This window comes from Piliocolobus tephrosceles, chromosome 9, assembly GCF_002776525.5.
Source record: "Piliocolobus tephrosceles isolate RC106 chromosome 9, ASM277652v3, whole genome shotgun sequence".
NCBI classification, from domain to species: domain Eukaryota; kingdom Metazoa; phylum Chordata; class Mammalia; order Primates; family Cercopithecidae; genus Piliocolobus; species Piliocolobus tephrosceles.
This window is the reverse complement of record NC_045442.1, coordinates 67,630,201-67,646,317: the sequence shown is the minus strand read 5'-3', so window position 1 is coordinate 67,646,317 and position 16,117 is coordinate 67,630,201. Positions and strand designations below refer to the sequence as shown.

Genomic DNA, 16,117 nt, shown 5'->3' with positions numbered 1-16,117 from the left:
CATCTTGAAAGTAACCACCATGAAGAGTTAAAACTGGATACAGGCACAGCAAACGGTTGGTGCGTTAATGATCACTTAATAGGGCTGGAGAAAGTAAGAGAACCATCACCCAGCAATAACCCATTCGGTCAAGGAACAGTTACTGAGCACCAATCCCACCCTGAAATAACCTATCTGGTGGGATTCGACTTGTAAACAACCTTGCTCATCTATTCATGGACAAACAGGATTGCCCCAGTGCCAAGAGGAAGCCAAATCAAGGCTCAAACTAAAATAAAATAAAATGTTTAAAAAACAACTAAAACTGAATTTGAAAACAATGAGTTCAATGGGAATTAAGTCAATTTTTACTATCATCTTCACATATTAAGACCTGTGGGTTCAAGAAAACAGTGAGACTTACTAACCTAGTTATTTTTAAATTTTTATTATTTTTATTTATCGATTGATTTTGAGATGGAGTCTCACCCTGTCCCCCAGGCTGGAATGTAGTGGCACAGTCTCAGCTCACTGCAACCTCCATGTCCCAGGTTCAAGCAATTCTCGTGCCTCAACCTCTCACGTAGCTGGGATTACAGGTGCCCACCACCACGTCTGGGTAATTTTTGTATTTTTAGTAGAGCCGGAGTTTCACTCTGTTGGCCTAGCTGGTCTCAAACTCCTGGCCTCAAGTGATCCACCTCCCTTGGCCTCCGAAAGTGCTGGGATTATAGGTGTGAGCCACCACACCTGGCCAACCTAACTATTTTTGAACTCACTGATTTTCAAATCCATGTCTGAATGTCTTCACATTAGCTCGCTCTTTGTAAGGCCCATGACTGTGTCTCCCATAGTTCCTCCTCATCACCTTGTTCCCTGGCAGAGCTGCCCTCTCTCTGGGAGAGGCTAGCTTAGGAAAAGGATAGGCTCTTTGGGCAGGGTGGGATGCCTGAGCCATGCAATGACCTTTCACCTGTGACACCATCGGCTACACCAGGCCTCTGGTCCAAATCTCTCCAGCAGTGTTTCAAATCTCCTACTCTCACGCCAGCCTTGATGGCTTCAGGGTCATCATCCAGAGGACCAGGGGTATAATCTGCCACCATGCCTCGGCATCATCCCTGTGTCTTTTGAGGCTAGAGGCCTTGAACCACCCTAGGGCAGTAGAAGTGGGACGTCCAGTCCAGGATGGGGTCAAGGGAGAGCTTGGTCAGTATCCTCCCTTCTGTAGGCTGTTCCAAATTGGCACTCGTGCTCCTCCACTCTGCTTAAGTCCTATGTCGGCTGAGAGGTGTTATCAATGGGCCAAACCACCCATCTGGGAGGGCAGATGAGGTGGAAAGTAGTTGCTCAATTCCTTCTGCTTGAGGGACAGCATCTAGTCTCAGTCTCAGGCGTCCTAGAGGCAGAGTATGTATATCTAGCTTCCGGAAACCCTGCCCCCTCCACTCACCGCCTACTGGAACACGTGCAGGGGTTTTTGTTGGTTTTTTTAGACAGGGTCTTGTTATATTGCCCAGTCTGGAGTACAGTAGGTATTCACAGGCACGATCCTAGCACACTACAGCCTTGAACTCCTGGGCTCAAGCAATCCTGTTGCCTCAGCCTCCCCAATAGCTGGGCCTACAGGGGTTCACCACTGCACCCGATTCCGTGTACAGTTTTGACTGCACACAAAGCTGAGATGCTATTCTAATCTGTTTAAAAGACCCTAAAACACAGACACTCTTGTGGCATTAGCATGGTACAACCCGAAGGGGCCAGTGGTGGACTATTAATCCAAGCCTAGCAAAGCAGCCAGAGAAAGAAGTTCAATCTCATTCTCGTTTCTGTGTTCTTATCCACTGCCCTATACAATACTCTGCACCAAGTAACTATGTAATACCTCTTAGAGAAGGCACTGTGGACTACAGCTTAAACTTTTCTGAGCACATGAGTCACCCAAGGATCTTATCAAATGCAGATTCTCATTCAGAAGGTCTGGGGTGGGGCCCAAGAGTCTGCATTTCTAACAAGTCCCTAGGTGATGCCGACACTGCATGTCCACAGGCCACACTCAGAGGAGCAAGGTTCCACCAGACCTTCACCTCCCAGAAGAATGTGCATTTTAAATGAGCACTTCAGGAAGGTGCCCTTTAAAATATTTGGCTCGAATAGATGAACCTCAAATGGTGAAACTGCAGGTAAGATAGCTTGTTGGGTGGGGGGGCTATTCCAGAGGCAACCAGGACCATCTGCCATCACACCCCTCAAATCAAGCCCTTTGGTAAGCAGATGTGAGGAGCCCAGCTGTTTGGAGGTGAGGAAGGCCAAGTCAGAGAAGTATATGGGGGCCCAGCACAGAGGAGGCCAGGATCTAGCTCTGGGCCTCCCACCCCTCACTGCTGTCCTCCAGCACTCGAGGCAGAGCTTCCTGGTTCACACCAATCGCTTCTGTGTGCCACCTTCCCAGCTCACGGGGTACACCCACCCTCTACCACAAGACACTCTGCCTTCCCGTCCTCCCCAGCCCTGGCAGCCAGAGCCAAGCCTTGCTATTCCCCCAGCCAAGGGACCCCTTCCCAGCTCCTCCTTGGCAGAGTGATATCTAGTGCCCCCACCCCTGTAGGTGCTGACCGCAGTGCACCTACCCCTGCACCAGGAACCAAGCACTAACTCCAAGCCAGCTCTCCCATCATGGGCTGATTCATCATCACCATGCAACTGGCCCCAACTAGGTTCTTCAAGCCCACCCTACCCCACACCCCACAACCTAATTCTTCCCTGTGTGAGGGTCTGACTCCACCCAACACACACACACACACACACACACACACACACACACACTCCTCCTGTGTCTCTCTAGCTTATTTCAAAATCCAAATTAGGGTGGGGGCACTTGCCAAGGGGCTGGAAGGCGAGGTCAGTGCCAGCTCTGGTCTGAGAGGGCAAAGGACGCAGGAAAAGAAGGCTCTGATTTCTGAATTACTAGGGAGGATGGGGGTGTATTACTACAGAGGAAAGGCTAATTTCCTCCCAGTGGACCGCTGACAGCACTAGCGCTGGGGCTGGGGTCGCAGTGGGGCGGCGGCTGGCACCGGATCTCCGCTCACAGCACGGAGGCAGCCTCTCTAGGTGCCCGCTCCAGGAAAGCCAGGCAGAGTGCCCTCCGGCTGGCGCCGCCACTACCTCGGAACACGCGGGCTCTGCCCTAGTCCTGGGTTGACCTACGGTGGAGACGAGGGGTAATGCTCCCGGGTGCGAGCTCCTCGGGGCAGCCAGCACCGCTCGTAGCGGGCCATCTCCAGGGCCAGGAAGGAGAAGCTCGAGCCGCATAAGGCTCCCGGCTCCGCGAGGGGCGCGTCTTCCCATAGCTGGACCGAATTCGGGAGGACGTGTAAGTCCCCTGGGGTCTCCCGCGGGCACAGGGACGTGATGAGGGGAGGGGAGAACTACGTGCTTTTAGTTCCCTTCAGCGCTGCTGCCCAGCCTGCAGTAGGGGTGCGCCCCACCCCATCCCCACTGTCCAAATGGGGACCCAGGGCTCAGAAGGGGAGGGGATTGGATCCCAACGCGCTCCACTCCCGAAAACCTCTCCACCCCAGACCTGGACCCTCTCCGTAGCGCCAAGAGCAAAGCCCCCGAATGTTCGCGGTCCCAGGACCGGGGATGGGGGATGGGGTGCCTGTCCTCCCAAGGCCAACGCGAATTGAATTCGAGTTCCCTGGAATCAAAGTTGCCGCGGGTCGGTCCGGGAGCTCGGAGAGGGGTGCGGGGCTGGGGTTAGGGGCCTGGGACCGAAGGATGCCACGAGCGCCCGCCGCGGGCGATGGCCGCGCTGAGAACAAGTGGTTCGGCAGCCGCTGTAGCCACCAACTTTCCCGCCGCGCGGCGGGCGAACGGCGAGGGGAAGGAGAGGGAAGCGAGAAGGGAAGGGGCGGTGCGTGGCTCCGGGTACCGTGTGCGTGTGTGCAGCGGCGCCGCGCCTCGCCTCGAGCTCTGCTCTCCGCCGGATGGGCCCCCGCGGGCTGCCTGCTCTGGCCCTGGCCACCGCCGCGTCTCGCAGCCGGCGCGAAGGCTCATCCGCGGCGTGCCGGCCGCTCTCGGGTCCCCGCGGGCCGCTCGCCGCTCGCAACTTCAGGCGCGCCGGGGGCTCGGACTAGGCGCGCCCCAAACGTCCAGAGGCTTGGCCACCCCGCGCTCCATGCCCGGGCCGGACTGCTCTGCCCAGCCCGGCTCAGCGTCCGGCCGCCGTCGGACGCGTTCTCTGGCCAAGCATCGCGCCTGCAGCCCACGTTCCTCTCTCCCAAGCCGCCGCCGCTCAAGTCCGCGATCAACTTTCCCTTGCTTCCCCCGCCCCGCTCGGCCCCCGCCGTCCAGACCCCGCCTCCAGCCGCTCCCTCCCTCACCTCCCGCCCCGCCCGGCCCCCGCCCGCCCGCCCGCCTGCGCTCGGCGCTCCCCCACTCCTCGGGCAGCCAGGACCCCAGAGCTCCCGCCCTGGCCCCGCCCGGACCCCCCGGGAGCGGCGCCGAGCCCCGCCGGGCGCTCGGGGCATGAATATTTCAGTGCTGGCGAAGCTGCCCTCTGCCGATGTCATGGCACCGGCTGCTGTGGCAATTCCACGAATCCCCCAAAGGGGCAGGGAGGAAGCCCGCAGAAGCGGCCACAGGTGCGAGACAGAGCCGTGCCCCACAGGGCCGCCCGCCATCCCGCAGAGGGGCGCACAGGGGGATGGGGGCCCCTAGCCTCGCGTCCGCCCCGCGCCTCCGGCAGAGCTAGGTAACACTCCCGGGAAGCCCGGGATGGCGAGCGGGCGCTCGGCCTAGGTGAGCCCGCGCCATCTGTTGGCTTTAAGCGCCCCCTCTCTGCTCCCAGAGTCGCTGAGCGGACCCTCTAGTCCTTGGGGCCGCTTGGCCGACGCTTCTCTCCAACCTTTGCCCACCCGACTCGACTCACCTGACTCGACTCGTGTGCTCCCACCTGTGCCTCCTCCCTCACTCAAGCTCAAGATGCCTCCAAGTGCTTAGAAAGGAAGGGCCCTGGGTTGGAGGAGACCTGTGAGGTCACCTAGGCGCCCTCACCCCTTTGGGAGCCCCGTCTGCAGTGCCCGAGTCATGGTCTCCCGGCTTCTTTTTGCACACCTATAGGGACAGTGACTTTATGGCTTTTTGAGACAGCTGGATCAAGGAAGGGTCCATATGCAGGTAATGGATATAAATGGAGGTTTATTCCCTACCTTTGATCTTTACTTCCCCGGGGCTAAACATTCTGATTTTTTAAAACTATTTCTCACATGACAGGATTTCTGGAGCTGTCACTGTTCCAGTCAGTACATTGACAGTACCTGCCTGGAGCCAGGCTCTGGGCTGAGACTTTCTGGGCCTCAACTCATTCTATCTTCAGCAAAGTCTTTCTGGTAGGTCCTGCCATTATCCCCGTTTTACAGTGAGAAACAGGCTTTAGGAGGTTGGGGACTTGCCCCTGTGGTGGAGTCAGGTATTGAACCCAGAATCTATCTGGTTCCAAAGCTCCAGTTCCTTACCATTCGCCCATTCATTATTCATTCATTCATTGCTTCATTCATTCATTCATTCATTCATTCATTCATTCATTCACAGTCACTGCTATTTGCTAGCTAACTGAAATAGGTTCTAGGAATAGGATGGAGAACAAAGCAGGCTTGGTCCCTGTGCCCCATGAAGCTCCTCTAGTAGGGGAACCAGACATTCATCAATGAAACACATAAGCAGGTAAAATTACAGCCAGAATCAGTGCCAGGAAGAAGAGTGCTTTAATGGTGCCTGGCCTAGGGGATCAGGGAAGACCTCCTGGAGGAGGTGACTGAGCTGAAGGATGAGCAAGGGAGAGAGAGTGCAGATTTAGGCAGGAGAAACAGCATGTGCAAAGGCCCCAGGTGCCCACTATGGGCAACGGCTGGGCCATGAACAATGGTTTGGTGGCCGCAGTCGCAATCAACTTGTGCAAAGGTGGGAAGGGGCTGGCATATGTCAGGAAGTTGAGAAAGGGTGGGGAAAGCCTCTGTGCCTCCAGTGAACAAGGAAATGCTCCCGGGAAGCTTGGGAGGGTAAGTGAGCAGGCACTTGGCCTAGGTGAGCCTGCACCATCTGTTGGCTTTAAGCACCCCCTCTCTGATCCGAGTCACTGAGTGGTCCCTCTAGTCCTTGGCAGTGACTGTAAAGCCACAGTGGAGTGGGGGCCAGACTGTGCAGGTGTGTTGGCCTTAATCAGGGGTTGATCTTTATCTTAAGACTGACAGCTTGGGCTGGGCACGGTGGCTCAAGCCTGTAATCCCAGCACTTTGGGAGGCCGAGACCGGCGGATCACGAGGTCAGGAGATCGAGACCATCCTGGCTAACACGGTGAAACCCCGTCTCTACTAAAAAATACAAAAAAACTAGCTGGGCGAGGTGGCGGGCGCCTGTAGTCCCAGCTACTCAGGAAGCTGAGGCAGGAGAATGGCGTAAACCCGGGAGGCGGAGCTTGCAGTGAGCCGAGATCGGGCCACTGCACTCCAGCCTGGGCGACAGAGCTAGACTCTCTCAAAAAAAAAAAAAAAAAAAAAAAGACTGACAGCTTCACAGGCTGGGCATGGTGGCTGACACCTGTAATGGCAGCATTTTGGGAGGCTGAGGCAGTAGGATCACTTGAGTCCAGGGGTTTCAGACCAGCCTGAGCACCATAGCAAGACCTTATCACTACAAAAAAATTAAATATTAGCCAGACATCATGGCGTGAACCTGTAGTCCCAGCTACTCAGGAAGCTGAGGTGGAAGGATCACTTGAGCCCAAAAGTTCAAGGCTTCAGTGAGCTATCATCATGTCACTGTGCTCCAGCCTGGGCAACAGAGCAAGACCCTATCTTAAAAAATAAAAATAAAAAGACTGAAGGCTTCAAAGCAGGTAGCTGGAGTGGAGGTTGAGGGGCAGGAGTGACATGATCGGATTTATAGTTAGGAAAAATGAGAACTGAGGCAGGCCACGGTGGCTCAACACATGTAATCCCAGCACTTTGGGAGGTGAGGCAGGCGGATAGCTTCAGGTCAGGAGTTTGAGACCAGGCTGCCCAACATAGCGAGACCCCATCTCTACTAAAAAATGCAAAAAACTTAGCAGGGTGTGGTGGTTTGTGCCTGTAGTCCCAGCTACTCAGGAGGCTGAGGCAGGAGAATCGCTTGAACCCAGGAGCTGGAGGTTGCAGTGAGCCAAGATTGTGCCACTGCACTCCAGTCTGGGTGACAGAGCAAGACTCTATCTCAAAAAAAAAAAAAAAAGAGAGAGAGAGAGAGAGAATTGATTGAATTGATTGGAAGGCAATAGTTGATGAGAAGAGACTTCTTCAATTAAAAGTATGTATTTGTCAAATACTATGTTCCAAGAAATTTTCTAGACCAGGGGTGAGCACACTGCTACCCAGAGGTCAAATCTGCCTCATCACATGTTTTTGTAAAGAAAGTTTTAGTGGCACAGAGACGTGGCCTATCCAGGTGTGTCTCCTTTCACACTACAACTATAGACATAAGGAATTTCAACAGGGACCATATGGCCTGCAAAAACAAAAATATTTACAGCCTTGCCCTTTACAGAAGAAGTTAGCTAATCTCTGTGAATTTAGACACTTCGGATATGTCAATGAACAACACATGCACACACATGCACACGCACACACATATACACACACACACGCACACACACATACACACGCATGCTTGCGCCAAACAAATCCTTGCCCTGGTGAAACTTACATGTCCTCAGGCTGCTGCAGTGCCTAGGTGATTGATGCCAGAGGCCTGGAATAAGGGGGTGGGTAGAAGTGGAGAGAAGTGACTTTCAGGAGGTAAAAATCTACAGGGCCAGGAGAGGGAGTGGTTTTACATGAGATAGAGCAAAGGGTCAAGGAGACTTCCGGGTTTCTGGCTTGTGGTGGTAGATGGACAGCATGCTGTTTCCTGTGATGGGGCTCTCTGAGGAGGCCGCTATGGAGACCTGAGCAAGAGCTCCCTTGGGACGTGTTGTGTGAGAGGCCTGTGCAGTCACAGAACAGAGATGCCAAGCAGGCTCTTGGACAAATGAACTGGAGCCATGGTTCTACATGTCTTAGATGGTCATGCTTTAAGACAGAGTGATGGAGCCAGGATTCCGGAGCTGGGATCTGACTTCTAGACCATCCTGTAGCTGGATGGTGGCGGGTTGGACACTGGACCTCTCTTGGCCTCGTGTTCCCCATTCGTAAAATGAAAGCATGAGAAGAGGTGTTCTTCAAGGTTCCCCACCCCTCAAACCTTCTGTTACACTCTGTGCCAAGCACTGTGCTGGGAACTGGGGTATGAGCGGGGGTGCAGCCAGCCCACAGAACCACCGTGAATGTGTAACAGGGAATGGAAGAGCTGAGAATTCTAACTGGATGGCGAAGCGACCCAGAGTGCAGCAACAGCAGAAAGTGTGCCACCTGTAGACTGGAGGGACCAGGGAGGAAGCAGAGTGACCAGGATCAGGGCATGCAGTGGAAGGTGAGACCACAGTGGGCCTGTGTGGTGTGGGCTCCAGTCACAGAAACACAGCTACTGCCAGAGACGGTGGAGTGTGAAGACACGTTCCGGCTTCTTTCCCCAGCTCCTCTCATCTCCCACCTGAAGCCAGCGGACCTGGGAGTTTGGGGGTCAGCCTGCCGTGATGCAGAGCGGCAGCACCACAGAGGGGAGGAGAGAATGGCCCTGAGGGAAACAGGCCAGGACCGCACACCAGGGACACAGACGTGAGTGACATCCACCCTGTCTTCAAGGCACTCCCTGTAGGAGAGAGGGGCAGACGAATCAGTTACAACCTAGCAAGGTAAGTGCGGCAAAGTGGACAAGTGGCCTAAAGGAGAGTGGGGTGATTCATTGTCATGAAATCTGGAGTCCAGAAAGACTGCCTGGACAAGGGGACGTCAGAGCTTGCTGCAGTGAGCTGAGACTGACCAGAAAGTCCACAGGCAGCAGAAGTAGAAGGGCGCCCCAGGTGGAGGAGCAGCATGTGCGTAGGGCCTGGAGGCGTGCACAGGGACCCTCCCCAGGGAGCCACGGGAGCTACCAGATCCCAGAGGTGAACAGCAGTATTGCTTTTCTGCTCATGAACCAGCCAAAGGCAGGATGATGGCATTTGTAGGAGCCTCAGAGCTGGGGAGAAGAACCCAGCCTCTATCCTCTGAACCAGCATCTCAGAAATTCTTTTTTTTTTTTTTTTTGAGACGGAGTCTTGCTCTGTGGCCCCAGGCTGGAGTGCAGTGGCCGGATCTCAGCTCACTGTAAGCTCCACCTCCCGGGTTCACGCCATTCTCCTGACTCAGCCTCCCGAGTAGCTGGGACTACAGGCGCCCGCCACCTCGCCCAGCTAGTTTTTTGTATTTTTTAGTAGAGACGGGGTTTCACCGTGTTAGCCAGGATGGTCTTGATCTCCTGACCTCGTGATCCGCCCGTCTCGGCCTCCCAAAGTGCTGGGATTACAGGCTTGAGCCACCGTGCCCGGCCGCATCTCAGAAATTCTAATCTCCTCATTCCAGGAGATGAATCACGTAAGTTCTCACCTTTCTGCCTTTCTGGGATTTCCATTCCCGAAACCATGTCAGGGCTGTTTCAACAACAGCTCTCGAAGTTCTCCCTAGAGCCCTTTCCTCAGGAAACACTTGCCTCCTCTCCAAGCCCCTGGGGCATCGAGGAAGGTACACCTGTGTGATAAAGAAGCACCCCTTGCCACCTTATGTAGTCTGGACAAGTCACTGAACCTCTCTGTGCCTTGTTTCCACTTCTGAAAATGAGAGAATGGTGCCTGTCCAGCCTCCCTCCTGGGGTGGATGTAAAAGCACTTGGACAGCCACGAAGAGCCACAGGGATGCCAACTTCCCACTCATCCAAACCCCACTCCTACTGGGGGACCCCCACTGTATGAAGTAAGGGGTAGGACCAGGCCCTGCTTTAATTGAAAAAGCTGTAAAGAAAGGCCTTCTGCCTGCAGGGCACAGTGCATGACCTAGGCAAGCCAGTCAGAAGCTCTACTCTCAACTTTGAACCTTGAGAAGGACCATAACGCTTACAAACAGTCAAGAATCCTTTTGAAGCTATGCAAAGCCCCTAGCCCTGACTCCAGGACTCCTGAGGCCTGACCTGGGTTGTATTTTCAGCTGCATCCTTGGCCACCGGCCTCCTTTTGTTCCTATTTGTTGTCTGGGTCTGTCCTCCAGTCTTCTGGTTGAATCTGCCCCTGTTAACTAACTAGTGAGTTCAATTTTTGCATCAGCAGCCACAGTTCATTTCTGTTGCTAGCGACCGTGAGAACCCTGCCTGGTGCAGACCATCTGATTATTCTTCTGGTGATTGTCATAGGGAGCATAGAACAGTGTAGAGTCAGCATTATTAGAATAATGCCACCTCCCCTTTCTCAAAATTAAAAAGAAAAGAGAAAGAAAGAAAAAAGTGTTATGCAGTTCCTTCCATATCCAGGGCATTTTGCCCAGGGATTTCCAGAAGTGGCCACATCTGTACAGTGGCTTCAAGATCATGTTTAGCCCACAGCACACTTGATTTTAAGAGTCTCGAAGGCAGGGACTGTGTGTTTGTTCATTCACCTAACACACGTTTCTGAAGGGCCCACAGTGTGCCAGTCTGTGGGCTGGGTACCGAGGACACAAAGAGCAAATGACATCATTTTGGTCCTCAGAGAAGCTATAGTCCAGCTGGAGAGATAGAGACAGAAACAGTTGGGAAGAAGTAGGATGATGCCATCCTTCAGGCTGGGACTAGGTTCAACATTGACAGAGGGGCCCCGAGCAGGGTGCAATCCACTCTAACCAAGATTAGGGAAGACTCCGAACAGGAGAGACCACTTAAGTAGAGCCTTGAAAGACAAGAGTACCTGGCAAGGTAAGACCGGCAAGGACATCTGAGGTAGCGGGGACTGTGTGTGCAAGGTCACAGCGGCAGCACACAGTTTAGAGACCTCAAGTAGTATGGCAATAGGGCTGGACCAAGGAGTGTGCTATACAGAGGCAGCAAGGGCTGGACCATGAAGGGTTTTGAGGCCCCACCAGGAGCCCAGGTTTTTTTCAGTAAGCAATGCTAGAGATGGAGGCACTAGGCTTGGAGGTGCAGATACACAGTAGAAAGCATGACCAGCTACAGGAGGAAGAGGGGACAGTGCATTGTCCCAGGGTGACCTGGGCTGACATCTTGGAGGAAGGGGCATCTCCCCTTCAATGTCTTTGCATCCCCACACACCAAATAACCAGCTGGCCTACTGGCACTCTCAGAGAATGAGGATACAAAAAAGGGAGGGAATCCAAATCTGTTGTTTTAAACATGCCAACCCCTGGAACCATCTGGAATTGGACTCCATTCCACCTTGGCTTTCCAGCCTCCACGGGGGTGCTTTCTGCTGCTGCCTCGCCCCTGGGGAATGCAAGAGAGGCAGGGTAGTGCAACACGAAGCTCGCTCCACCAGGCTGTGGTTCACATGGGTCTTAGCCTACTGGTCCGAACATCAGGTTCCTCAACTATAAATGGGTATGATAACCCCCAGGTGCTGAAACACCTCTCGAGGCTGCCTTTCAGATCGAAAGAAAAAAACACACATTAAAGTGCTTTACAAACTGTAAAAACAGAGCAGCCCTCACAAGCAAGTCTTTCCTCCCCATGAGGGTCGATGATTATTTTTAAAGCACACAAATGCCTCTCCTGTGGGTTCCTCCATAGCAGCCTCCCCATCCCTTCCTGCTCCCGCTTTCATGCCCCCACCCCACAGCTGATAAAGAGCTGTTTGTTGCTTCCTGCTGTCCTCGTCCCCAGCCCATGCGTCCTCTCCCGGGGCAGCGCCTGCCACCATAAACCAGACATGTGTGCTCCCGAGTTTAGTTTGTGAGCCCTCGGAGCCTGGCACAGCTGTGGCGGCCCCGCTTGGCTTGTGGAGGCGCAGGCTGGAAGGCTGACAAAGTGGGCTGTGGCCACCCCTCCGCAGCATGGAGGCCCCCAGGAAAGCCCCGGGGGCATGAGGTTCCTTGGGCCCAGCCTTGGAAGCTCACCCCTCCCTTGTGTGGCTGAAGAAAAGAGGGTCCTTCCCTCACATTCCTGCCCCACTCTCCACTCCCCTCGCCCATCATTTATTTATAAGGTGTTCAGAGCAAAATGAATGACAAAAAGTTAGAAGCTAATTAAAGCTGGCACAGATTGGCACACGGGGGCATGAATTATGCATTGGTGCAGAATGGCACTTGGTGGCAAGGACTGGCACCAAGTGCCCTGGGCACTGGTAGGAAGTGGGCATGAGCCCCACCTCTGCCTCGGCCCCCGCCATGCCTTTCCAAGGCACCCTCCGTCCAGGGCTCTTGGCCTCTCTCTGGGGCAGCTGGCACCTTGTCAGCCACCACCCCTCAGTGGGCAATTCCTCTCTGCACAGCCCAGCACATCCTGGCTGTGAGAACATCAATACCATAATCATAGGCTGGACTTGTCCCACAGAAGTGGTCCCTGGTTCTCCAAGCACATGCCTGTTGCCGCCTCTGCATTCACGAGAAAGGGCAAGCTTCCACAAACATGAGGGCAAGTGGAGAAGTTCTGAGACCCAGCCAGCTGATCACGACAAAGGTGCGTCAGGGCTAGAAGACACCGTTCAAGACCCTGCAGTCCAAACCGCACAGTGTGCTCACACAGAGAGGACCTGAGTGAGGCTCAGAGGGGGACAGGTTCTATGCAAAGACACACAGCAAAAATAATAATAACTATAACAATTATAATAAGGGTAAGATTTATTTAAAGCTCATTTTGTGCTAGCCGCTGTTTCAAGTCTTTGTATGGATGGTCTCATTCAATCCTCATGTGAAGAAGACACTATAGTTATCCAAACTGACAGGTGAGAAAACTGAGGCAGCACAGAATTGTTAAAGCAGTGTGCCCAAAGTCACAGAGCTAATGAGAGGCAAAGTCTGGATCAAATGAAATCCACAGAGCCTGATTCTGAGCCCTGTCTCCTGTGGGCAAGGACAGTGGTTCTCACCTGACTACACTTCAGAAACTTCTGGGAGGTGAGGGGGACACAAAAATAGTATCAGTGATTCTGATTTTTTTGGTCTTGGCTAACATCTGAACACAGCATTCTGAAAGCTCCTTAGATGATTCTAATGTGCAGAAAAAACCATTGGTAGGGGGAGGGTTGTGGATTTTAACCCCAAAGGTCATGGATGTGAGTTCTTGTTCTGCCACTCCTTAGTGACTTTGAGCCTAGGGCTTAACCATTATGGGTCTCAGTTTCCTCAGCTGTATAATGGGGTTTGTGGTAGCATGGCTCTGGAGTTGCACTGTTGGGATTTGGTTTGAACCCTGGCTCTGCCTTCTGGGCAGATTACCTAACTTCTCTTTGCCTCAGTTTGCTCATTTGTAAAATGGCGATAATACTAGCAGAGCTCTCATGAGGACTGAGTGACGTGGTGAATATAAAGTGGCACCTGGCATAGTAAGTGCTCATGAATGGGAGACATGGTCAGTAGCTGTCCTGGGATTGAGGAACCTTGCCTCTCATGTCCCACATGGCTGTGGCCAAGATGAAACGAGGCCACGTATAACAGAGCGGCTGTGTACACGGCAGGACACAGTGAGAGGCTGTCAACCAGAAGAGACTGGGTCTCCTGGCTGCCTGTCCCTGACTTTCTCTTTCTTTGCATATGGGAGACATGAACACATCATCAGCATGAACATTTCAGACCACGTAGACAAACCACTGTTCTCAATTTGGTGTATTTCATTTCCTTCAAGGAATGTTCTATGTGCATATGGAAATGTATAGTTTTTGGCTGGGGGCAGGGGTGGAAGAGAAAGATATCTATCATGACACACTTCTGTACTTTTGAATTTTGAACCATATGAATAGCTCAAATATAAAAATAAATACAAAAGGGTATGCTTCAGGCAGAAGGAAAGTGGTCCCAGATGGAAGCTTGGATATTCAGAAAGGAAACAAGAGCAATAGAAAGGGAAATATGGGTAAATACAAATGAATCTTGGCTGTATAAAACAATAAAACTAATGTTTAAAATATATAGGGAGAATTAAAATACACGATCCAATGGCACACAAGCAGGAAGGGGGTAAATGGAGTTAGAATGCTCTAAGGTCCTCGCATTGTCCAAGAAGTGGGTAGAAATGGGGAGTGTCTGGTAAACATGAATAAATCAAGGATGCCTGCTCCATCTCCAGGCTAACCCTAGAAGAGTGGTAATTGGACATATTACTAACCAGCCAGTTGAGGGAAAATGGAATAATGAAGTGTGTGTGTGTGTGTGTATTTTTAAAATGTTAAGAATTTTTTGTTTTTACAAATACAGCCATACTGCACATATTGTCCTATAACTTGTTTTTTTTTTTTCTCTCTCTCTCTCTCTTAAGGTATGTCCTGTAGCTCTTTCCACAATGGTCCCCAGAGGGTCTGCCTCCTTTTTATCTGCCAGTGTGTAACCAATGGAATGATGGCAACAACAGAGCATTAAACCGAGTGTTGAGCTCTTCCGAACACAGGGCTCTATGTGACAGCACAGGTCATACGTCCACGGAGCCCGCCCTGACTGCAGATGATGGTGCAGGGAGAAGGCAATTCCCATTCTCCTTGTAATGCCCCCAAAAAAGTGTCTTTTTTTTTTTTAATGTCCAGAGATCACTTTCTTCTTTTATTGGGAAGCAGACCCAGAGTTAGGGTCTCCACAACCTATAGTCAGGGACAGTAAGCAAGATCTGTTCTCTTTTGTTCTGAACCCCCATACCCCAGCCCGACCCATCAGTCCCACACAAGAAAACCTAATGTCCACCAAAAGGAGGGGCAGATTTGGACCATCCGGCCCAGTCTCCCACCCCTGGGCTCTACTACTGCCAAACTACTCCACAAAAGAACTTGCTGTCATTCTGGTGACAGTCTTCAGAGGACAGGATGCCCATTCGGTGTGGTCTACAAGTCACTTTCTGCCAGAGGCAAGCCTTCTTCATGTGACCTCTTTGAATCACATGGTGAGAAAGTTATTTCCCTGTCAGTTCTGTCCTAGCCTATACAAACAAGCAAAAGAGAAAGTCTCAATTTGTGCTATTATGTCTTTAACACTTGATAATCCCTCTTCCTTGAACCAGAAGGAATCAGGCCTTCTGCTCTGCCTCTGGCAGGCACTTATGGCTGTATTTAATAATACTGATTTGCTATCATTGTATTTATTTTAATAGTTATCTTGTATTTATTGCAAATAGCATTGTTTTTATTTTTTAAAAAATCTGGGAGGCCGAGAAGGGCGGATCACGAGGCCAGGAGATCGAGACCATCGTGGCTAACATGGTAAAATCCCATCTCTACTAAAAATACAAAAAAAAAAAAAAAAAAATTAGCTGGGCGTGGTGGCGGGCACCTGTAGTCCCAGCTACTTGGGAGGCGGAGGGGGGAGAATGGCGTGAACTCGGGAGGCGGAGCTTGCAGTGAGCCAAGATTGTGCCACTGCACTCCAGCCTGGGCCACAGACCGAGACTTTGTCTTAAAAAAAAAAAAAATTCTACGATGGTGATAAAAAGTCTCTTAAAATAAATGTATGAGTTTAAAAGTGAGGGATTAAAATTTAAATTGGGTCAGTAATAGTATAGTTGTCACATGAATAGGCCAAAATTGGTAAATATGATAAGTGAATGATTGAAACTGGGAGGTCTTGGCCTGAAAAATTAAGTCAAATCATCTCTATATCACTCACATTCAAAAGCCTTCCAAACCCTACAACACCATTCTTGCAAATCAGGCCACCATACCTTTCCAGGTTCAACTCAACCTCTCTTCTCTAGAAAACCTCTATCTCAGCTGACAAAATACACAGATACATAGAGAGGTGTTTAGTGCAGTGCTCTTTATAATAGGGGTCAAAAAGGGGAAGAAATCTACATGTCCCTCAAACTGGTTAAACATACCATGCTTTGATCTATCTGTTCTATGGACCGCTCTGCTCTTTGACCTCCCTATCTCCTAGCCTGGGATTATACCATCATCTCCCCCACCATTGCCTTCTGCCCACTCCTCCTCTCTGCTGAAACCCATTCTTCAAATCCCATCGGCTCCCAGAAGCCTTCTCTGCCCACTTTCCAGACCGCCCAGGTCCTC

General features: G+C 51.9%; 1 protein-coding gene across 1 annotated transcript in view; it reads right to left on the bottom strand.

Moving 5' to 3' along the window:
* The window catches only part of LOC111537881 (cadherin-23-like), a 252,292-nt gene extending 247,999 nt beyond the window's left edge, over positions 1-4,293 (bottom strand). The window contains exon 1 of the mRNA XM_023205000.2: positions 3,917-4,293. The gene's annotated coding sequence lies outside the window, so the exon portion shown is untranslated. The remainder of the gene's footprint in view (positions 1-3,916) is intronic.
* Between the last annotated feature and the right edge of the window lie 11,824 nt (positions 4,294-16,117).